At 35.4% G+C, this 17,531-nt stretch overlaps 1 long non-coding RNA gene across 2 annotated transcripts in view; it reads left to right on the top strand.

Moving 5' to 3' along the window:
* Positions 1-17,531, top strand: part of LOC115905909 — a 156,373-nt gene that overhangs the window by 111,017 nt on the left and 27,825 nt on the right. Inside the window, exons 3-4 of one of the 2 annotated variants that reach the window (XR_004060888.1) lie at positions 10,974-11,077; positions 11,224-12,839. This is a non-coding gene — a long non-coding RNA (uncharacterized LOC115905909). Of the gene's footprint in view, positions 1-10,973; positions 11,078-11,223; positions 12,840-17,531 lie in introns of those variants that run through there. The other variant, XR_004060889.1, reaches the window with a different exon arrangement.

Below are 17,531 nucleotides of genomic sequence, written 5' to 3'. Positions count from 1 at the left end.
AAAAAAAATTTATATTGACAAGATCTGTTCATGATTTGAGTCTAGTATAATCACTCAGATTATGACCTCAGAGTCAGTGTGGTTTAATTAATATTTAAGTGCACGTATTAAAGCTACATTTAGTTACAATCTCAGATTCCTATCTATTATCCAACAGATAATTGCTACTATTTGGCATTCAAACAGCTTCCAAAAAATAGGAAGTGAAAAACCCACTAAGAATAACAATTAGTGACACAGCACTCTGTTACACAAAACAAGCCTACAGTAAATACTAGATCTCATAAAGACACACACACACAAACTTAGTCATCAAAGTACTGAAGTATTAAAGCACAAGTAGGCCCTAAACTAAGGTGAGTTTGGTTTTGTGTTTTCTCTTTGTTTAGATTATGGTCTCACATTTCAGTTCTGCAGATTAAAAGTTTGTGTGGTAGTGCCCATGAGACCCTAACATCACAGATAAATCTGAAGACTCAGAAGCCTCAGATCTGTGTTTCTGAGGGTAAACCTGAGCACTGCATCCATACCAGTGCTATACAATATACTGTACACTGCCAGGCTTTGCAATACTCTGTGTTATTGCCCCCACTGATAATATTGAAGAACACCATGAATTCAATCAAAAGCAGCCGCGGTGACATCTGCAATTAGAAAGTGATTATGCAGTTGAGCTATTCTTGCCTCCAAGTTAACAGGAGTTTGCCTAACATCTGAAAAGGGAAGTAAGAAAGGACAAATACACAAGAAGCAATCTAGTACTCCTAAATATCTGATTGTTACCACTTGAGGGCATGTTGACTTACCTCACCACTGACTGAGAATTTTTTCATTGTCTTTTTCTACATCCTCTCATATGATAAAAATTGTTTTTAATATTGACACATTTACATTTTAAAACTACCCAGAGACACATCTTTACTTATATATACTGCTAAATGAAAATAAAATTCAAACTGAAATGTATCCGCTATTTCTGCTGACACCCAAAGTACGTACTCCTTCCCTTATTTCTCTGTAACTCTTTACTTGGATTTATAAATCCTGTCACTTTTATTGGTGTGACACACCACACTGTCACTATAATTTGTTATTCTTAAAAATCTCACACCACTTACAAGGTATTTGTCTTAGGTTTACAGATCCTTCAATCAAACATATTTACATGCAAGTCAATCTCTTTTGGTTGTAAATTAAAAGTGAATCTTTTAGGTGTTGCAGGGCTTTTCTAAGGCCAAAATACTTAAACTTATAAAAAACCTGAATGATTGAGCACCATTAACAGGGATTGCCAGAACAGTTTACAACAATAACCTGAAGAAAGTGTTAGAATTTCTTATACAGAGATTTCATCAAAGTCTCTTCAGCTTCCTGGTTTTCTTAATAGATGACAGATCTAGTTAAGATGATCTTAAGTCAAGAACTGGACAAATAATGGAATGATAGAGATGAGAAATAGGAGTACTGCCAGCAAGGGAGCTAAGCGAGCAAAACCCAGAGCAAGACTGCACTGCAAGTGGGAGCTCAAGAGTAAGAGCAGGAATCAGGAGCTAAAGATCAGGGATGATATCCAAGGCACAAGGACAGGTACAGTAACGTGCAGTGTGAGTAAAACAAAAGCAACCTGCTGAGTGTCCCAGAGCAATGAGTGCAATTTGCTCTGATGGGTAGGCACCTGTCAGTCAGTCTGACACCAGTCTTCAATCCTGGGAGACCAGTTCCATGCAGGCCACCTCTGTAGTTTAGTATTTAAAAAAGAATGCATGCATCTCCATTTGAATTTTATAAACATAGGACAATTTCCATGTACAAGTATAACATGAACACTTAAAATATCTTAGATACTGCTATGTAGTAAGAGGCCTGATTAGGTTATTGAGAGCTTTTGAGTTTACAGTGATCCCAGCCCATCATTGTTTTCTAGGTTTTTCGTATTTTCTTCATTTCAGAGACAGATTTTAGTCAGATTTAGAACTTTCTCCCTATATACAGACATATTGCTTGAAAGAAGCAGTACTGTGTATGTGTGAAAGCAAATATGTGGCTGTTTATTTTATATACCATACCAGAGAAATTGTCTGCAATGTATGTGTGAACCCATCAGCACAGAGGTAGAAGAGGTATTACACTTCATCTGCAGCTGAAAATTCTGTCAATTGACAGAAAAGAGGCAGAGTGACATGGGAAATGCAGACAGGCAGTACATATAAAGAGACAGATACCAGAAAAAAAGAATATTAAATACATTTGATACAGGCAAAAGATGTCAGCTTATTGCTTTTTATTTATAGACCTGCATAGAAGTGTACAGTGCTTTGCCATACAAAAATTAAATTGACGCAGATAGCTCAAGGAGTAGGCATGTGAAATCAGAATTGACATGAAAAGATAAGTAGAATGAGTTAAATTATTGTGGAATAGGACCTACTTTATCCTCTGGTCATCACAATAAAAAAATGTAATTAAATATTCTGAAGAAATAGCCAGTGTCTTGGTAATGAGACTTAAAGCATCATTATACAATGTAAGGTGCTCAGACAGGAATTAGTGATAAGCAGGTAAGTCTTGGGGGAAAAAAAGTGCCAGAGTAGAAAATACATAATAGTAAAAGCCACACAGGGACACATCTGAGAAAGAGGTCTTAAACTCTAAGCAAAAACTATTTCCTGGAAGGATGTCATCTCAAAGACCAGCCTTTTCTATAAAAACTAAAGAAAAGATAAAACACAAACAGAACTTCTTATGAAGAAATACCAGTTAATTTCTGCTCCCAAAATACACCCTAAAGATAGCAGAAACATTATCTCAGAATACATCTTTCACATTTGTACACACTTAATTGTTCTGTATGATGCAAAAATATTTTATTTACTTCATTAATACTTGAATTTTATCAAGGAATTGAATCTTGTAAGGATTTAAAGATTCAAGAGCAGTTGAAAGGACTGATTGAGATCCAAACCTAGAATAATGCTCAGCTAGCATAGTATTTCACATTCAGACCCCAAAATTATGATTACCCAATGTGCAAGTGCTCTTTGGGTTGCCACCACCTATGATCTTTGTAGAAAGGAAGTAAGTTCTGTGAAGACTGAAGAAAGAGAATGAATATGCTAATTTTCTGTGAAGTTAATTATAGCAAAATTACTTGCTTATTTTGAGTTTTTGTAAAATTATCACAAGACTTGTATAAGCATAATGGATACATGTATTGTGCCTATACATTCTCATTCATACAGGATAAACCACTGTAGCAATGCTTTGAAGTTAACGAGCCTTCCCAGTTCCTTACAGATAAAAATACTGAGTTTCATCTTCAGTATGAAATTAATAACTGTTAGGGGCGTAAACAAGCTTTGAATTTAATTTCTGGTACCACAGAAGCAGCAACAGCAATTTCTTTTCATACATTTGAGATATATAAAGACAGGCAGCAAACACCAACCCTTCAAAAACTCCCCAAAATGTTTTTAATTACTTTTCTAAATTTTTTTAAATGTAAACTTAAGACCGTAACACACAGCAAAGATTGTTTTTACTTCCAGCACTGTGAAGCAGTAATGGTTTATTATTTTGCACTTGATAGGATGAGCATTATTTACAACTCTAAACAATCCTGAATTTTGAAAGTCTCTGACTCTATTTCACAAAGCAGCAAAATGATGTTTTAGACAGAATGCGTAAGAGAATAAATACTTTCAGAAAACAGACAACTTGACAATATTTCTAATGGGAACACTTTCACCTAACAGTAATAATAAAATGTATTTCCCTAATGGACAAGGAGTTACTTTTTAGCTGGTTTTCTTCTTACAGAATCACAAAAACCCCAAAGCTTTAAGATCGAGTCTAACCATCAACCTATCGCTGCCAAGTCCACCACTAAACCTTGTCCCTAAGTGCCTCACCTACATATTTTACATATGTCCATGGATGGCAACTCAACCACTTAAGTGGACGGACTGTTCCACTGCTTGATAACCCTTTTGGTGAAGAATTTTTTCTTCATATCCAATCTAAACCTCCCCAGCACAACTTGAGATCATTTCCTCTTTTAATCATCATCAATTAAATGCAAGGTGCTTCACACACCTTCTTCATAACCAAAAGTGTCAAACACTTCCCATTTGCTGCTGTCATTTAACATAAAAATTTAAGAGGCATCTCTGGGAATAGCTTACTAGATAACACTTACATGGATAACTCAGTCTGCACAGGCTAAGTAGGACTGAATTAATGAACGTACTGTTGCTTCACATACCAAAAGCATGGCTAAAGGGATAATCTGCAAATGCAGAAGCAGGGACTGGGAGGCACACTGGCTGCAGCCACTGAAGTCCAATGCAATCTCCAGAAGCTAATCTTGCTCAGGTCAGGGCACTTGATCCATGTTACTGGGAATGACTCAGGACACAAGCAATTAGACAGCCTGCGTCCACACTTCAGGTTTTCTTTCTCCTCTGTCCCAGTTTCATTCCCAGACATGCTGTGATTGTGAAAGGCAGAATGTGACACCATAATAGACTTACATCTTCTCCACACAAACACAGTCTGGGTGGCAGCAACAGAGCAAAAGCTTCCCCTAGGGCATACACCAGGATTATCAACAAGGGAGTACTACTTCTGGATTAAAGCTTTGGCCCACTGTCAGCTACAGCAAGACTCCCACTGAAGTCAGCAGAGCCAGGATTTCATGTCTGTTGCAGCAATTTTGACTCCCTGCCTGTTCTGCCTTGGGACTTCCAGCCAGCACAAAAAGGGTCTTAACAGTGCCAGAAGCTTTTGCGTTATGAGCTGCAGGCAGAAGCCCTGAAACTGTTCACATAAACAACCAAATACTCATCAGCCATTTAAGAAATTTAAGACACTGCCAAGCTCCAGGGGATTCAAACCTGCATACACAAGTATGATGTTTCACATTAGCACACCGTGCTGAAACACCCTTGTCCTGTTAAAGTGCTGTCTTCTTTTTCTTTTTATGAAAGTGTTATGGCAGAAGATTCATGTTTTGACTGAACACAGAGCACGAAGTGCGGTAAATTATATACTCAATACAAATCTCATGCAATAATGATGAAAGGACTGTAAAATGACTGCAACAAAAGCAGACACTTCATGAAGTAAAGTCTCCTCTAAATTCAGTATGTGTAGGCAATATAGGGAAAATGGAAATGCATTAAGAAAATATGAAAATGTAGATCAGACTGGCTAAAAGTCTTAACGACACTGTAAAATATTACAATAAGTCTCTGTTTAAAATATACTCAGCCTTTGTCACTGCATATAAAACAGACAGAAACCTAGCAAGATGTCAGAAACATAACTAAGTCAAGCTGGCATGGAATTACAGTGCTCAACAAACTCAAAGAACCAGTTATAAGTCCCCAACCTACGACAAATTTTTGCTGACTTCAGCACAAAGCAAAAATAACTCAAATAATTGTGGGCTGCAGGACTAGACCTTGGTCATTATTTTATCTAAACACAGAAGGGCTTCAGTTTAGTGAGGATGGCATGAATTTTGCAATGAACACGTATTTTAAAATCAGTCAACTTCTGCTGCTACTATTCAGTGAAGAAGCAACCACTTCATCTCAGGCAGCATACAGATGCCCTACGTACAATACGTAACAGTCATTACGAAAGAAATCGATATTTATAGTTGTATATGTTAGACTTACATTATCATGTAAAGACAGACACACATACAATATACTCTATTAGATTAGTTTAGATTAATTTAAGATGTTAGGCTTTTTTCCTAACTCTCTGAGTCCATATTTTAATAGAAGCATTTAAAAAAAGGTTTAAAGCTGAGAATGGGATATATTTAGAATTCCATTCAGCTTCACAAAAAATATTTGCTAAAAAAGCTGCAATTCAAGATCTTCTAGGAATAACATTTCCCATGAAATACTTAACATTTCCAAATTGAAATACCATCAGAAAAAAAAACAACAATACTTGAGATTCAATTCTAGGTTTACAGAAACAGCTACAGAAAGTCAAAGCAACAAAACATTTCATTCTAAAACCTTTAGCTGCTGTTTTTTAGTTCTTCATCAACAGTTCATCAGCCCTCAGCTTTAAGGATAGCAATTACGATAGTGGTCATAACTGGTTTATGTTTGCTTAAAAAGATTACTGCTGAAAGTTTACTGAACTACTCTGGCTTGAGTAAATGCATGGTAAAAACCAAGCATTGGAACATCTACTTTCCAATGCAAGGGCATACAATGGCATAAAATCTCACATTTTTCCCTTTTGGATGGAGGCAAGGGAGTAAGGTCACACTAACATCAGTGAACGATAGCTAGCACAAAATAAGTCATACACTAGGCATCATCCTTTGCAGTGATAAATTCTTTAGCAAGATAAATGTTTGGAGGAAAAAAAAAGGGCTGGGAAAAATGAATGTGCATTAAACATGATCATCATTCTGATGAGATATTTAGTTATACATCCCTCTCCTAAGTTATACATTCCTCTCCCATTGCTAAGTAGGAGGACATATCATGATAGCCATTCTGCAGAACATTCATTATCAGAAAATTAGGTTCCTTACAAAGCTTTTTTTCTTAATGCTTTCTTATTTGCGTCTGTAGCCAGTATTTTCTATTCGTAGGAAATTTTATATATATAATTTTTTTAAGCATCCAAGGAAAGATAACATGAGTTATTATTCTGCTAATATAGTTGTCTAAAGGCAGAAAAAAAGTCAGATATATTGTCAGATATTCAGAACTGGATTGTTAAAAAATTCTCATTTACATGTGGTCCTTTACTAATCATATACAGACAACAAGGTGCTTTGATTCCTGTTTCTATTATTCTAAATTATTAACACTTGACTGTCAGAGCTAAATATTCAAAAAAATATCTTCAGACTCCCCATTCTATTTCTTCTTCAGTGTTCTAGAAATCTTTCTGGATACTGCCCCTACATTCCCTCTCTTCACACAAAAAGCTTGACATCCCATGTTTTCTGATTAGTTGCTCCAATTTTTTCATGTAACTATTTAGGGAGAAATTTTTTTAAGAAGTGAAGGATCATGGAATCAGAGTTTGGAACAAAAGAAGTCAGGTGTTACGTTCAGAAAACCTCTCAACCTTTTTCAACTTGAATTTTCTTTCCTATGTGTTCCTTTGGTTTTTTGCTATACTATATATAATAATCACTGTTCTGTCTTCAGTCTACATTACTTTATTCCTTCATTTACACTTTTCTTCATTACATTCCTGTTTGTCTAAGTTTATTTTTCATTGTATGGACCTAACCACCTCCTCTCAGCTTGTCTCTACATTCACTCAAGCCCACACCAAGTGATCTAAACTAGCTTTAGCCATGGCTTAAAAATTTTAAAACTTGCCTCAAGCCTCTGTACCTCCACCTTTTCCCTCAAAAGAAGTTGGAATCTCAATCTCAACATGAACAATCAGTCAGGAGAAAAAGTGCTTGCCTGGGGCTTTTTTTTTCAAATATTTTAGAATAAGTAACTAAGAAGAGTGAGAATCCCAAAGTTACAACAGAAATAGTGTTAACACCAACAAATACATTGAACTTTAAGTTTCATTTTTACTTAACAGTGAAATAACAAAGCAAAACCAGATTAGAGTATTTTATTTGAAAGTTTTTTCATTATCTCAAAGTGATCCCTACAGATTAAATATAAAAATCTAATTTCATATACAGAATTTAATCTACTGTTTGGTTAACTTACTAACTAGTCCCTTGGACTTATTCACACATATTGTATGCACGTAATGTTGAGAATACATTTTTTTCAACTGTTGGATCACGTGATGAAGTTCAACTTAACTACAAACGATCGAATGCCTGACAAAAATACAGGAAGAAACAAATATGGGAGTTGTGCTGGACACTGGACTTGACAGATGTTCCAAAACCAGTGAATACTGGGCATTTATTCCCATTTGTGTCCCACAGCTGTTTCACAGCCACCTTGTATTACCTTAATAAGCTAAAGCATATGGACTCTCCTTGAGCAGAAGTGTAACCAAATCCACAGGGATAGGAGCTCCAAGAAACATTTAATCCAGCACTCCATCTTTCACAGTGGGTAGAATTCTAACAAGACCAAGCACTTGAGTTTTGACCACTTAAGAGAGCTTTCCTCTGCTGCAACCTAGATTAGTCCGAGTCCTTGGGTAACAGTCTTCAGCACATAATAGCTGAGGTCTGCCAGGAGGTCTTTGAAAGAGCCCTCTTCTCTGCACTACATACACATTCTTATGGTCTATATGTCAGAGCAAGAAGCCCAGATTTTGTCATCACCAAGAGCACTGTGCAAGATTGCTGTCTTTTCTAAAAGCATTCCCTCCAGGGAATTCAAAATGATCAGGCAGTTTGAGAAATGGCAATCTCAGCCTGGACTGAACACAAATCAAATACATAAATGAAATTGCACATCACTTACACTTACTGATGAGAGTATTGACAGCAGCATGGCCTTTTCCCGTTCCCAGGATTCTTTGAGTCCAATTTTATACACCAAAATAATTACACTGCTCTTCCATACTGGTATCAAGATGCTCCTGACACTACACATGGCCAGATTTCAGTGGGCTGAAGGTTATCTATTAGGGCAGACTCATTAGTGGCCGTTATGTTTAATAGGAATTTAACAGTCACTACTTTGTGTGTTATGAGGATATTTGTTTTCAAAATAATTACAGCAGTAAATTGTAAACACAAGTCTGAGATTAATTCATAAAGCAATTCTATACTTTTAGAATGAATAAGTTATAATTCCTTTCCATCTTTAAACTACAAAAATCAGAAATAATTTCTCACTCTTTTGACCCTGGTCAAGATTTTAAACTCTTTTGGATGCATAGCTTAAAAATGCTACGTAGTTTACAGTTTATCTCCTACCTACTTAAAGGAAATATTTCACACTTATTTGAAATTCAGACTGCAAAGTGAGTGATTGGTGGGGAAGCAGAAGCAGCTCGATTACTATGGAGAGGCAGAATTTTGTAAGAAGCCTCACAGAAAAAAACTAATGCCAACTGAGTTTATGATTCTCAACTCAAAAAAAAATTTAATAAAATCTAGTATATTTGAATATGCATAAATAGAGCTATTCTGAAAATGGATTGATATTGCTAATATTTCTTAATTGAAGGAAACCAACCACTGATTTCTCTTCGACTTCAATTATGAATTGACGGCAAATCATCTTGCGTCCTTTTCATCCCATCACACCCCTTCTGAACAATTTGCCCAATTCATAGGCTACATCCCAATCCAACAGAAATGTGCTTAACAGTGTGAGAAGATGATGCATTTCAAACAGGCTTGTTGATGGCTGAAGACTGTTGTCCAGCCTCAGAATGGGTAACTGCTGGCACTACAATGCTCACCTTGAATAAGATGATATTGGGAAGGTAATCTACAAACAGCTAACAAAGGTTAAAAGCTTCAGGGTTTACCACATTAGGCTCTAAATTGCATTAAATAGATTGAGGACCATAGCCTAACCAATCTTTTTACATATGACCAGAAAATACTGTATTTCAGTTATGTTATGTTACAAAAAGTAGTGATGCTAACCCCTAATATTTTTTCAATTAGAAAATGAAGCAGTAAAATTTTTTCCAAATGTGAATTTTTAAATTCAAACTACTCATAGGAAAATCTAAAAGGAACTGTGATAAAAATGTCACGGAAAACCAATTCCAAGATAGTCAAGTTACAGACCTTTTCATACTTCTGCCTCTGTTACACCAAAATATAGTGGCAACTTGATGCAGTGCCTCTAGGCACAAAACTCCCTGATATAAATTCAACAAGATAGAGAGCAATTACACATTTTGACCTGAATTTCTTCATTTCTCACGTATTTCTAATACAAGGGCGATTTCTATTTGCATTTTACAATTTTCTGAGTCCACTAATTGCAAGGCATTCTAAAATAAATGCAAATTGTCTGGACAGGCATCATCCAATTTCTACTGGACAGGTGCTCATATAAAAATTCAACAGGATCAGCAACAAGCTAGCAGTAACCAGCAGGGTGAGGGTAGAGAGAAATGACTTGACTCTCAGCTGAACTTCCTGTTCAACCACAGGGATAATCAAATTAGGTCAAGGTCAAGCATGCAACAGAGCAGCCATGCCCCACAGCAAATAAGGGCTGCTGGTGTATTGATATATACAGTAATAGTGTTTTGATTTTCTCAACCACCATTTAATGTCTTGCAATGCAAAGCTGCTGCAGGAGAAACAAAGTGGCCTCCTGCACTCTTAGCCTTGCTTCTGGGCTCTGCAGGTTCAGCTGCCTCACAGGCTGCTTGAAGCCTTGTGGCAGGGCAGTCCATTAGCACTCCCTGCAGCACTTCAGTAGCCCACCTCTCACCCACAAGGAAAACATCAAAGTTGTCCAACACAGTAACTAATAACCAACTAATCCTCCCCCACCACACGGGATGAGAGATGTTTAAATCTCCCTGGCAGAACGAAATTACTGGACTGGTGGTGACATTCTTATCCACAGAAACTTATCCTCAGATGTAGCTCACTTAGGACCTGAATTAACTACTACAAATAGATGCTTTCAACATATAGTGATTCTGGGACCTGCAGTGCTTTGGCTTAACAATTTATGATTTTCCTTCTTCAGTAAATGAAAATAAATTGATTTATGGCAGTAAATGCACAGGTACTGGAAATGGCAGCTGTAGTTTTTTTGATACCCATCTGTCCTCCTCTTACTCCATCTGTTTCCTTCACTCATTGCACTGGAATTCAGCTTCACAAAATGCAGTCCAAACTCTTTCATGTAGCACAGTGTAAGTTACCTAGTAACCCAGCTAAAAGACATTTTCAAAATAAATCACTCTCCTCGTACTCTGCAGAAGGCAACAGACACGGATTTTGTGGTTAATATACTTCTGAATGGTTTTTTCAACAAAATATACAACTGACAGTAAATTTCCTCTGATTTCAGATGGTACACTTGGAAATAATACCATAAAGGCTCATTATTTTCAACAACTATTGATTACACCCTGGAGATTTTCACCAATTCCACTTGATACTGCTTTTAAAATGGTAAGTACCTACACAATTTTATGATTTATAGACTGTCTCGATTTTATAGATAATACAACAGTAAAAATGCACACTAATATATAATGTCATTTGATTATATAGCTTTTATTAAACTGTGTTGACTGACTTTTTTTATTCTTCAACAGTTCTTTGGCCTGTTAATGATTAAAGATTTGGATTTCACTCTTTACACTAAATGTAAGTGTTTAATAGGAAAAGAAAACCTAAGAAAGCACTCCTGCCTTACAATCCAAAATGCAACATAAAATATAAAGGCTGAAATAAATTTAACGAAGTTCTGCATAGCACAAATACAAAAGCTACTACTAAAACCCATTTGTTCTACAGGAAACTATAAGCAAAGGCTATTTCCATTATTATCCCATCTTTAAGGCGGTGTGGTACATGAGGTCAGTCGAAGGTCAAGCAGGGAGGTTGCTGTTACTCTATAAAAGGATTCACACTTATAATTTTAAGTACCTCAGTGTTCATGGTATCCTTGATTTCCACACTAACGTGGTACCTTGAATACCTACATGCCTTAAATACTTTGGTTTATGCATTTACCACTTCATTATTGGCATCATAGTAAAAGGGAATAGTTACATTTTCTTTGTACTACAAAGCTCTTTGATACTGAATTTATACAGAATAAAATACTCAATACTAGCATACAGAATACAGTGCACAGGAAGACACATTTAAACACACAACATTGATGTAGGTGGTAGCAACTCTACTTCTAATTTCTTTTTTTTTTAATGCCATACGTTATTTTACTAAAAATTCAGTAGCACAACTGCCTGAAAGATTTTTTTTTTAGTTAAAAGCAATAAACTACACGATCTCTTGAGATACAGAAGTGGTTATGTTATAAGGAAACTTGAAAATATGTGGTAAGAATTTAGTTTGGAAATGTTTTTCCAAGTTGAAAAATAGAAACAAATTATAGTAATAGCACTTCGTAGAAATTTCATATTGCGAATCCATTATCATGATGTAGGTGACTGAAAAATGAGGATTGCAATTCTTTTAATCTTTCTGTGTATTTCAATACATAAAAGTCAATTCTTCCTTTCCGGGGCAGAGTTTGAAATACTTAAAAACAAAAGCAAAGAACTAAACTGCTGCTACTTACCCTGCAGAAAAAAAAATAAGTCTGTATGTCTCCTGTGGTCTTTAAAAAGCATTAATAATTAAGCATTTGCATAAAGATAAAGTAAGAAAACACATGCAAAAACATTTATCTTCTAGACATCTGCATGCTACTTATCTCAATCTCTTCCATAAATAGAAACTAATTATGGAGAGACTGAAACCAAGACAATGTCCTAGAAAGAGGCAACCTTTTTTAGATATACCCAAAATGGTGTGAGTAAATCTGTATCATACAGATTCATATTTAACACATAGATCTTTTTGGTCTAATCTTCCTCCTTTTACAAGAAACAGTAAAACTTCTACTAATTCCATTAAAAGCAGAATGAGCCTTGATGTCTTTCTCTAGTAAAATTACCTGCCTTGCAGAGTACCAGTATTAACTGTGAATGGTAGAATTGTAAAGGCTCTAGGTGAAAAAAAGCATTCAAACCTCAAAATTAATGCCTGAGCTCTGACTCTTAAGTGAAGACAGAGATCAGCAAGTCAGCTGCTGCTCATCTTGCTTTCTTATTAATAATTGAAAAACCAGAGGCTTTGGGAGTACTTGCCAACCTAATCCATTCCTTCCCAGGAATTTTATATAATGTTTCTTTTAATATAATTTTATTTTCCTGCTTTCTTCTCCTGCTATAAATAGAATTTGAGAGAAATCAGGATGATTTATTCAATAAATGAAAAAATATGAATCTTAAAATGCATTTATTTTTTCCCTGCATCTCAAGAAATAGCAGAAATCTTAGGAAATTAGGAACATGAACTCCACCATAGATATTAAAATACCAAGCATTTTGGAACAATGAACTGAATCTCTTGAACAAAGAATATTGCAAATATTCCATACTTGGGATGGTTAAATCAAGAAGGCCTCTCCTCTCTCTTCCCTATAACTTTTTGCTCCTTCCCTCATCTTCAGTTTTTACCCATCTTCCTTTTACAGAGAAGTTTATTAATTGTTCTGTATAGATAAGGATTCATGCAGTTTATATCCAAAGACAAACTCAATCTATTTTTGGTAAATTAATTAGCAGAAAAAAAATTATCTACTGGGAATTTTAAAAACCGAAGTTTAAGCAGAAGGGGTTTGAAAGAATGAAGTACCAGGTATAAAGAAGGAAAAAGAGTTAAAAAATCAGGTCATTCTTTATATTATGCTTTTTCATAAGCCATAGTGAACAGTACAAGCAGTACCACTAATAGAACAGAGTCTATCTATGACATTCAACAACCTCATCCACAAGTTTAGAGACAAAATTTTTTGTTTTCATTTCCATCTGGCACCTTATCTGAATCATCTTCTCCATCTCTTGAGTACATTTCCCTAAATTGTAACAAGGGCAGAAGCAAGGTAAAATTTAGCCTGAAATCCTACATTTTCCCTAGAAAGTTCAGTGGTCTTAATTTCAGAAACTGCAGCAGGAAAGGACCAGAAAAGAAAAAGAGGACCAGAAAAGAGTTTAGTCTGGCAGCACTATAGAGCCAATGGTACTGTGGTGAGTAATAATGACACGGAATACTTTCAGGAGGTTCTCATTCACTAAATTTTTGCAGCAATACTGTAAAACAGCAGTGTCAGGAGAGGTCACAGTAACTACATGCACTCTAATGAAGTTGTTTCATCATATAAAACCAGAAAATCTAGCAAAGCAAAACTCACATAAAAGACTATGACCACTAACTCTCACATATGTTACCTTCTGAACTGTATTTTTTTTAAAGATACTTTGACAGCATCATGAAACAAGACACTCTAGTGAAATCCATGACACAGACTGTGAGCAGATGTCATGACAAGATGACAACAGAGCAAAGTGACCACAAACAGTGATAGTGGGTGAGGATGAACCAAGCATCACTAAGAATAAAGAACAATGAAAGAGTGAAATTGTTCTATTTTCTCATCCAAATTTCTCAACTGCTTCATTCAAACCCCCTTCTAATAAACGAGTAATATAGGAATATTTTAATTATACAATTTAGGATGAAGTCAACCATGACAATAAAAACCACAAGGCCATGCTTAGATGATGTAGGTTCTATTAACATGGGATGTATTTACTTGCTGATTTTAAACAGAGCTCTTCTTGCATTACCCTAAACCAATGTGGATTTAAGATCTCCATAATCATATTTATCAAGGCACTGTGTGCAAAGCAATAAAAGCAGTTATTCAGTGGGGTTTACAAGGCATACAGGGTCACATCTGGTTGACTTTTTTTTATTTGGTCTTTAGGTCAACTTTACAGACCTACATGTAAGTATATTTAAGTGCATATTCTCTACATTGTTTGAAAGGCATATGTCCTCAATTTTCCCCTCTCTACATGCATATTTGTCTCATAATCTATGCCAAGTGCTCCTGTGAGGATAAACAGATGTGTGAATTCAGTTATCTTCCATCAGTTGTATTTATTCTTGGTGATCAAATAAGAGATTTCTAATCCCTACAACTAACAGCTCAATATCCTTCTTCCATTATCACTTATTTTTACATGCAGGCAATGAACATGCATGTTTAGGTACTGAGCTTAAGCATGATCCTATAAGCTGTAAATACATTCTGGGGAGCTGTTAAAAGGAAATCAGAAAGGTGCATTACCCAATAAAGTGAGATCATAAAACCATACACTTTAGTCACTTCAAAGAAATTAATGTACTTCCCCAGACTCCTTTTGTAAAATCCCAATCATCCAAATAAATGAGCTGTGAAATAAGCCTCTATCTAAATTAGTCTATAACCTTCAAGTCCTTCCCCCACCAAAATCTCAAGTCTTTAACATGACCACATTCCTCTCATAAAGTAATCTCTAAGTTTCATAGGTTCACTCCTCAAGGAATATATCACAAAGGAACAGTACAATTTCCCCTCTATTTACTTTAGGTTTATGAAAAACATCACAGGAAGGTCCAAAGCACCATTAGACTGTGGGGAATTGGTTACCATCGCAAAATGCAGCAGTCTGATACTGCAAGCATCCTCTCAGGAACATGCTTCTCCTACCCAATGTGTAACTACTGATTTGGCTCATCCCCTAACTTATCAGAAGCTATGAAACTGCAGTCAGTATCCATAGTAACTTACACCACTAAAGGCCCTGGTGTACAGTGTTCAGTGTGGAAAACATGAAGTGGAAGAAAGCACCACTTGTACACTATTTCTCACATGCCATTTCTTTATAACACCACACATTATTATTCCAGATACACATTAAATTATTAATAAAAAATTCTTCTGTAGTTTACAAGGAGAGGACCCCACACTGTACTGGAATATGTAACTGAAATAGGAGCATTTTGATTTTAAACCACAGACATAAGTCACTTACTAATTCGATTCTTACATTTGGACATCAGCCTTTAATCTCATGCCTCATTGCCCAGGAAACAGTTGCATTTGTTCTTGGCTCCTAATTGTGATATATATATATATATCTGACAGTAAAACAGTCATTCATTCAGACTCACCTGATGCTTTAGATTTTCCCATCTGAAGTGGGGCCTGAGGACATGAAAGGTGTTTTGCCTGTGAAGTGTCCTTCTCCTCATTGTGTCCTTTAGGTGATGTTCACAGAAAAAGTAGGACATCAGTGACCATTGTGTCCCATAGCTCCAAGTGAGACAGGTAGAACATGGATAAGCAAACCTACATGAGTGGATAAGGAAAAAAGTTAACTTCAACGAATTTTTGCACAGTGAATAAATATTTAATGAAATATTTATGGAAGAATCAGAAACTTCTAAAATTGACTGGTTTAAAAACCACAGGGTAGAATCCCACAAGCAGAGACACCTATAGATGCATCCACAAAAGCCAGCACAGCTCCAAATTGTCCCAGCAAATCCAAACCCATTTCAAGCTGTTGTCAAGCATCAATGCAAGATCCACTTATATGATGGTCCTCTGCAAAAAAACCCCACCTTTTTATCTGAAATAAGAGATATTTCTATATATATTTGAAATAACAAATATATGCAATAACAGATATTTCTATAGCACAGGTTATAATAGTCTTTTTTATTATAACTTTCACCTCTAATTTAGTTGAAGATCTCCAAGTAAAGACAAACAAAACCCCTAACTTCATTTTACTTCAGCAACTGCTAAATTACTGGTATCATATTGTCAAGTCATTTCAGTTTATAAGGAACCTTTCAGAGACCTAACTGATAACTTAGATAATTAGAGAAGAATATATGAAAATCCTACACCAAAAAGAAGAAAAATCAACAGTCAAAGGACTAAGAGCAGTAGACTCACCTCTGTACTCAACAGAAAATTTATAATCAATGCAAAAAATGTGTTCAATACTCTGTTCAGTTTCTAAGGGTTACAGTAATTGATTCTTTTGTCAATTCACATTTTCTGAATTATTTTCAGAATTTCTTCACTTTTCATACTAATTAGGAGATAACTAAGTGAATGCTTAGCCTCCAATATTACATTTATTACCCCACTTTTTTTCCCTGTAATTTCTCAAAAAAAGTACCAGTTCTTTATTTCAGAGTCTAAATCACCTTTTTAATTTTCTCCAATCTAATTAGCATTTTCTTTTTAGAATATTCAGGTACTTGTTGGCACAAACCGAAGAAAAGTTTCAAAAGTAAATGTATGAGAATACATAGAAATAAAATAGTAAATTCAGACACACAAACAACACAAATTCATCCAGTGATTAAAATAAAGCACTACTCTTTTGCTTATCTAAACAGGCACAATTAATTAGGACTGCACCATTTTTTTTAATTGCAGTTCTTCTTTGAGGTAAAAAATTCAAAAGATATTTTGGCAAATAAACATGAACACTTAACAAATCATGACCTAAATATTGATATTGCACAAACAGAAAAAAGACTACATTAATCAGATTAATTATTCATTCCACAAGTTATAGGAACTAGGATGATACATATCCAGGAATTTCATTTTAATAATTTTTAGACAAACTAAAATGCTAGTTTTTAGCATTTATATGTAATTCCATGTATTGCTATGACTAACAAATCTTTGTAACTTTAAAAGTAGTCACCACTCCTAGAAAGAGAATTTGCTAGCAGTTAGTGCCTCAAAATTAACAAGATAATGGGAGCAAACCCATTAATAATTCAGCAAATAATATATTGCTAAATATCAACTTTTACATGGCATCCATCTCTCTTTAAAATGTGATATGGAAGCAAAAGTGCCTATCCTTAGTTATGAAGTCCCTGCTGCAAGTCAGTACCTGAACTGGTTTATTTTTGATCTTAAAAATTCCAGCTTCATCTCATTCATTGAGTTGCTTCATCTCTACCAGTC

This window comes from Camarhynchus parvulus, chromosome 7, assembly GCF_901933205.1.
Source record: "Camarhynchus parvulus chromosome 7, STF_HiC, whole genome shotgun sequence".
Taxonomy (NCBI): Eukaryota; Metazoa; Chordata; class Aves; order Passeriformes; family Thraupidae; genus Camarhynchus; species Camarhynchus parvulus.
This window is presented reverse-complemented; position numbering and strand designations above follow the sequence as displayed.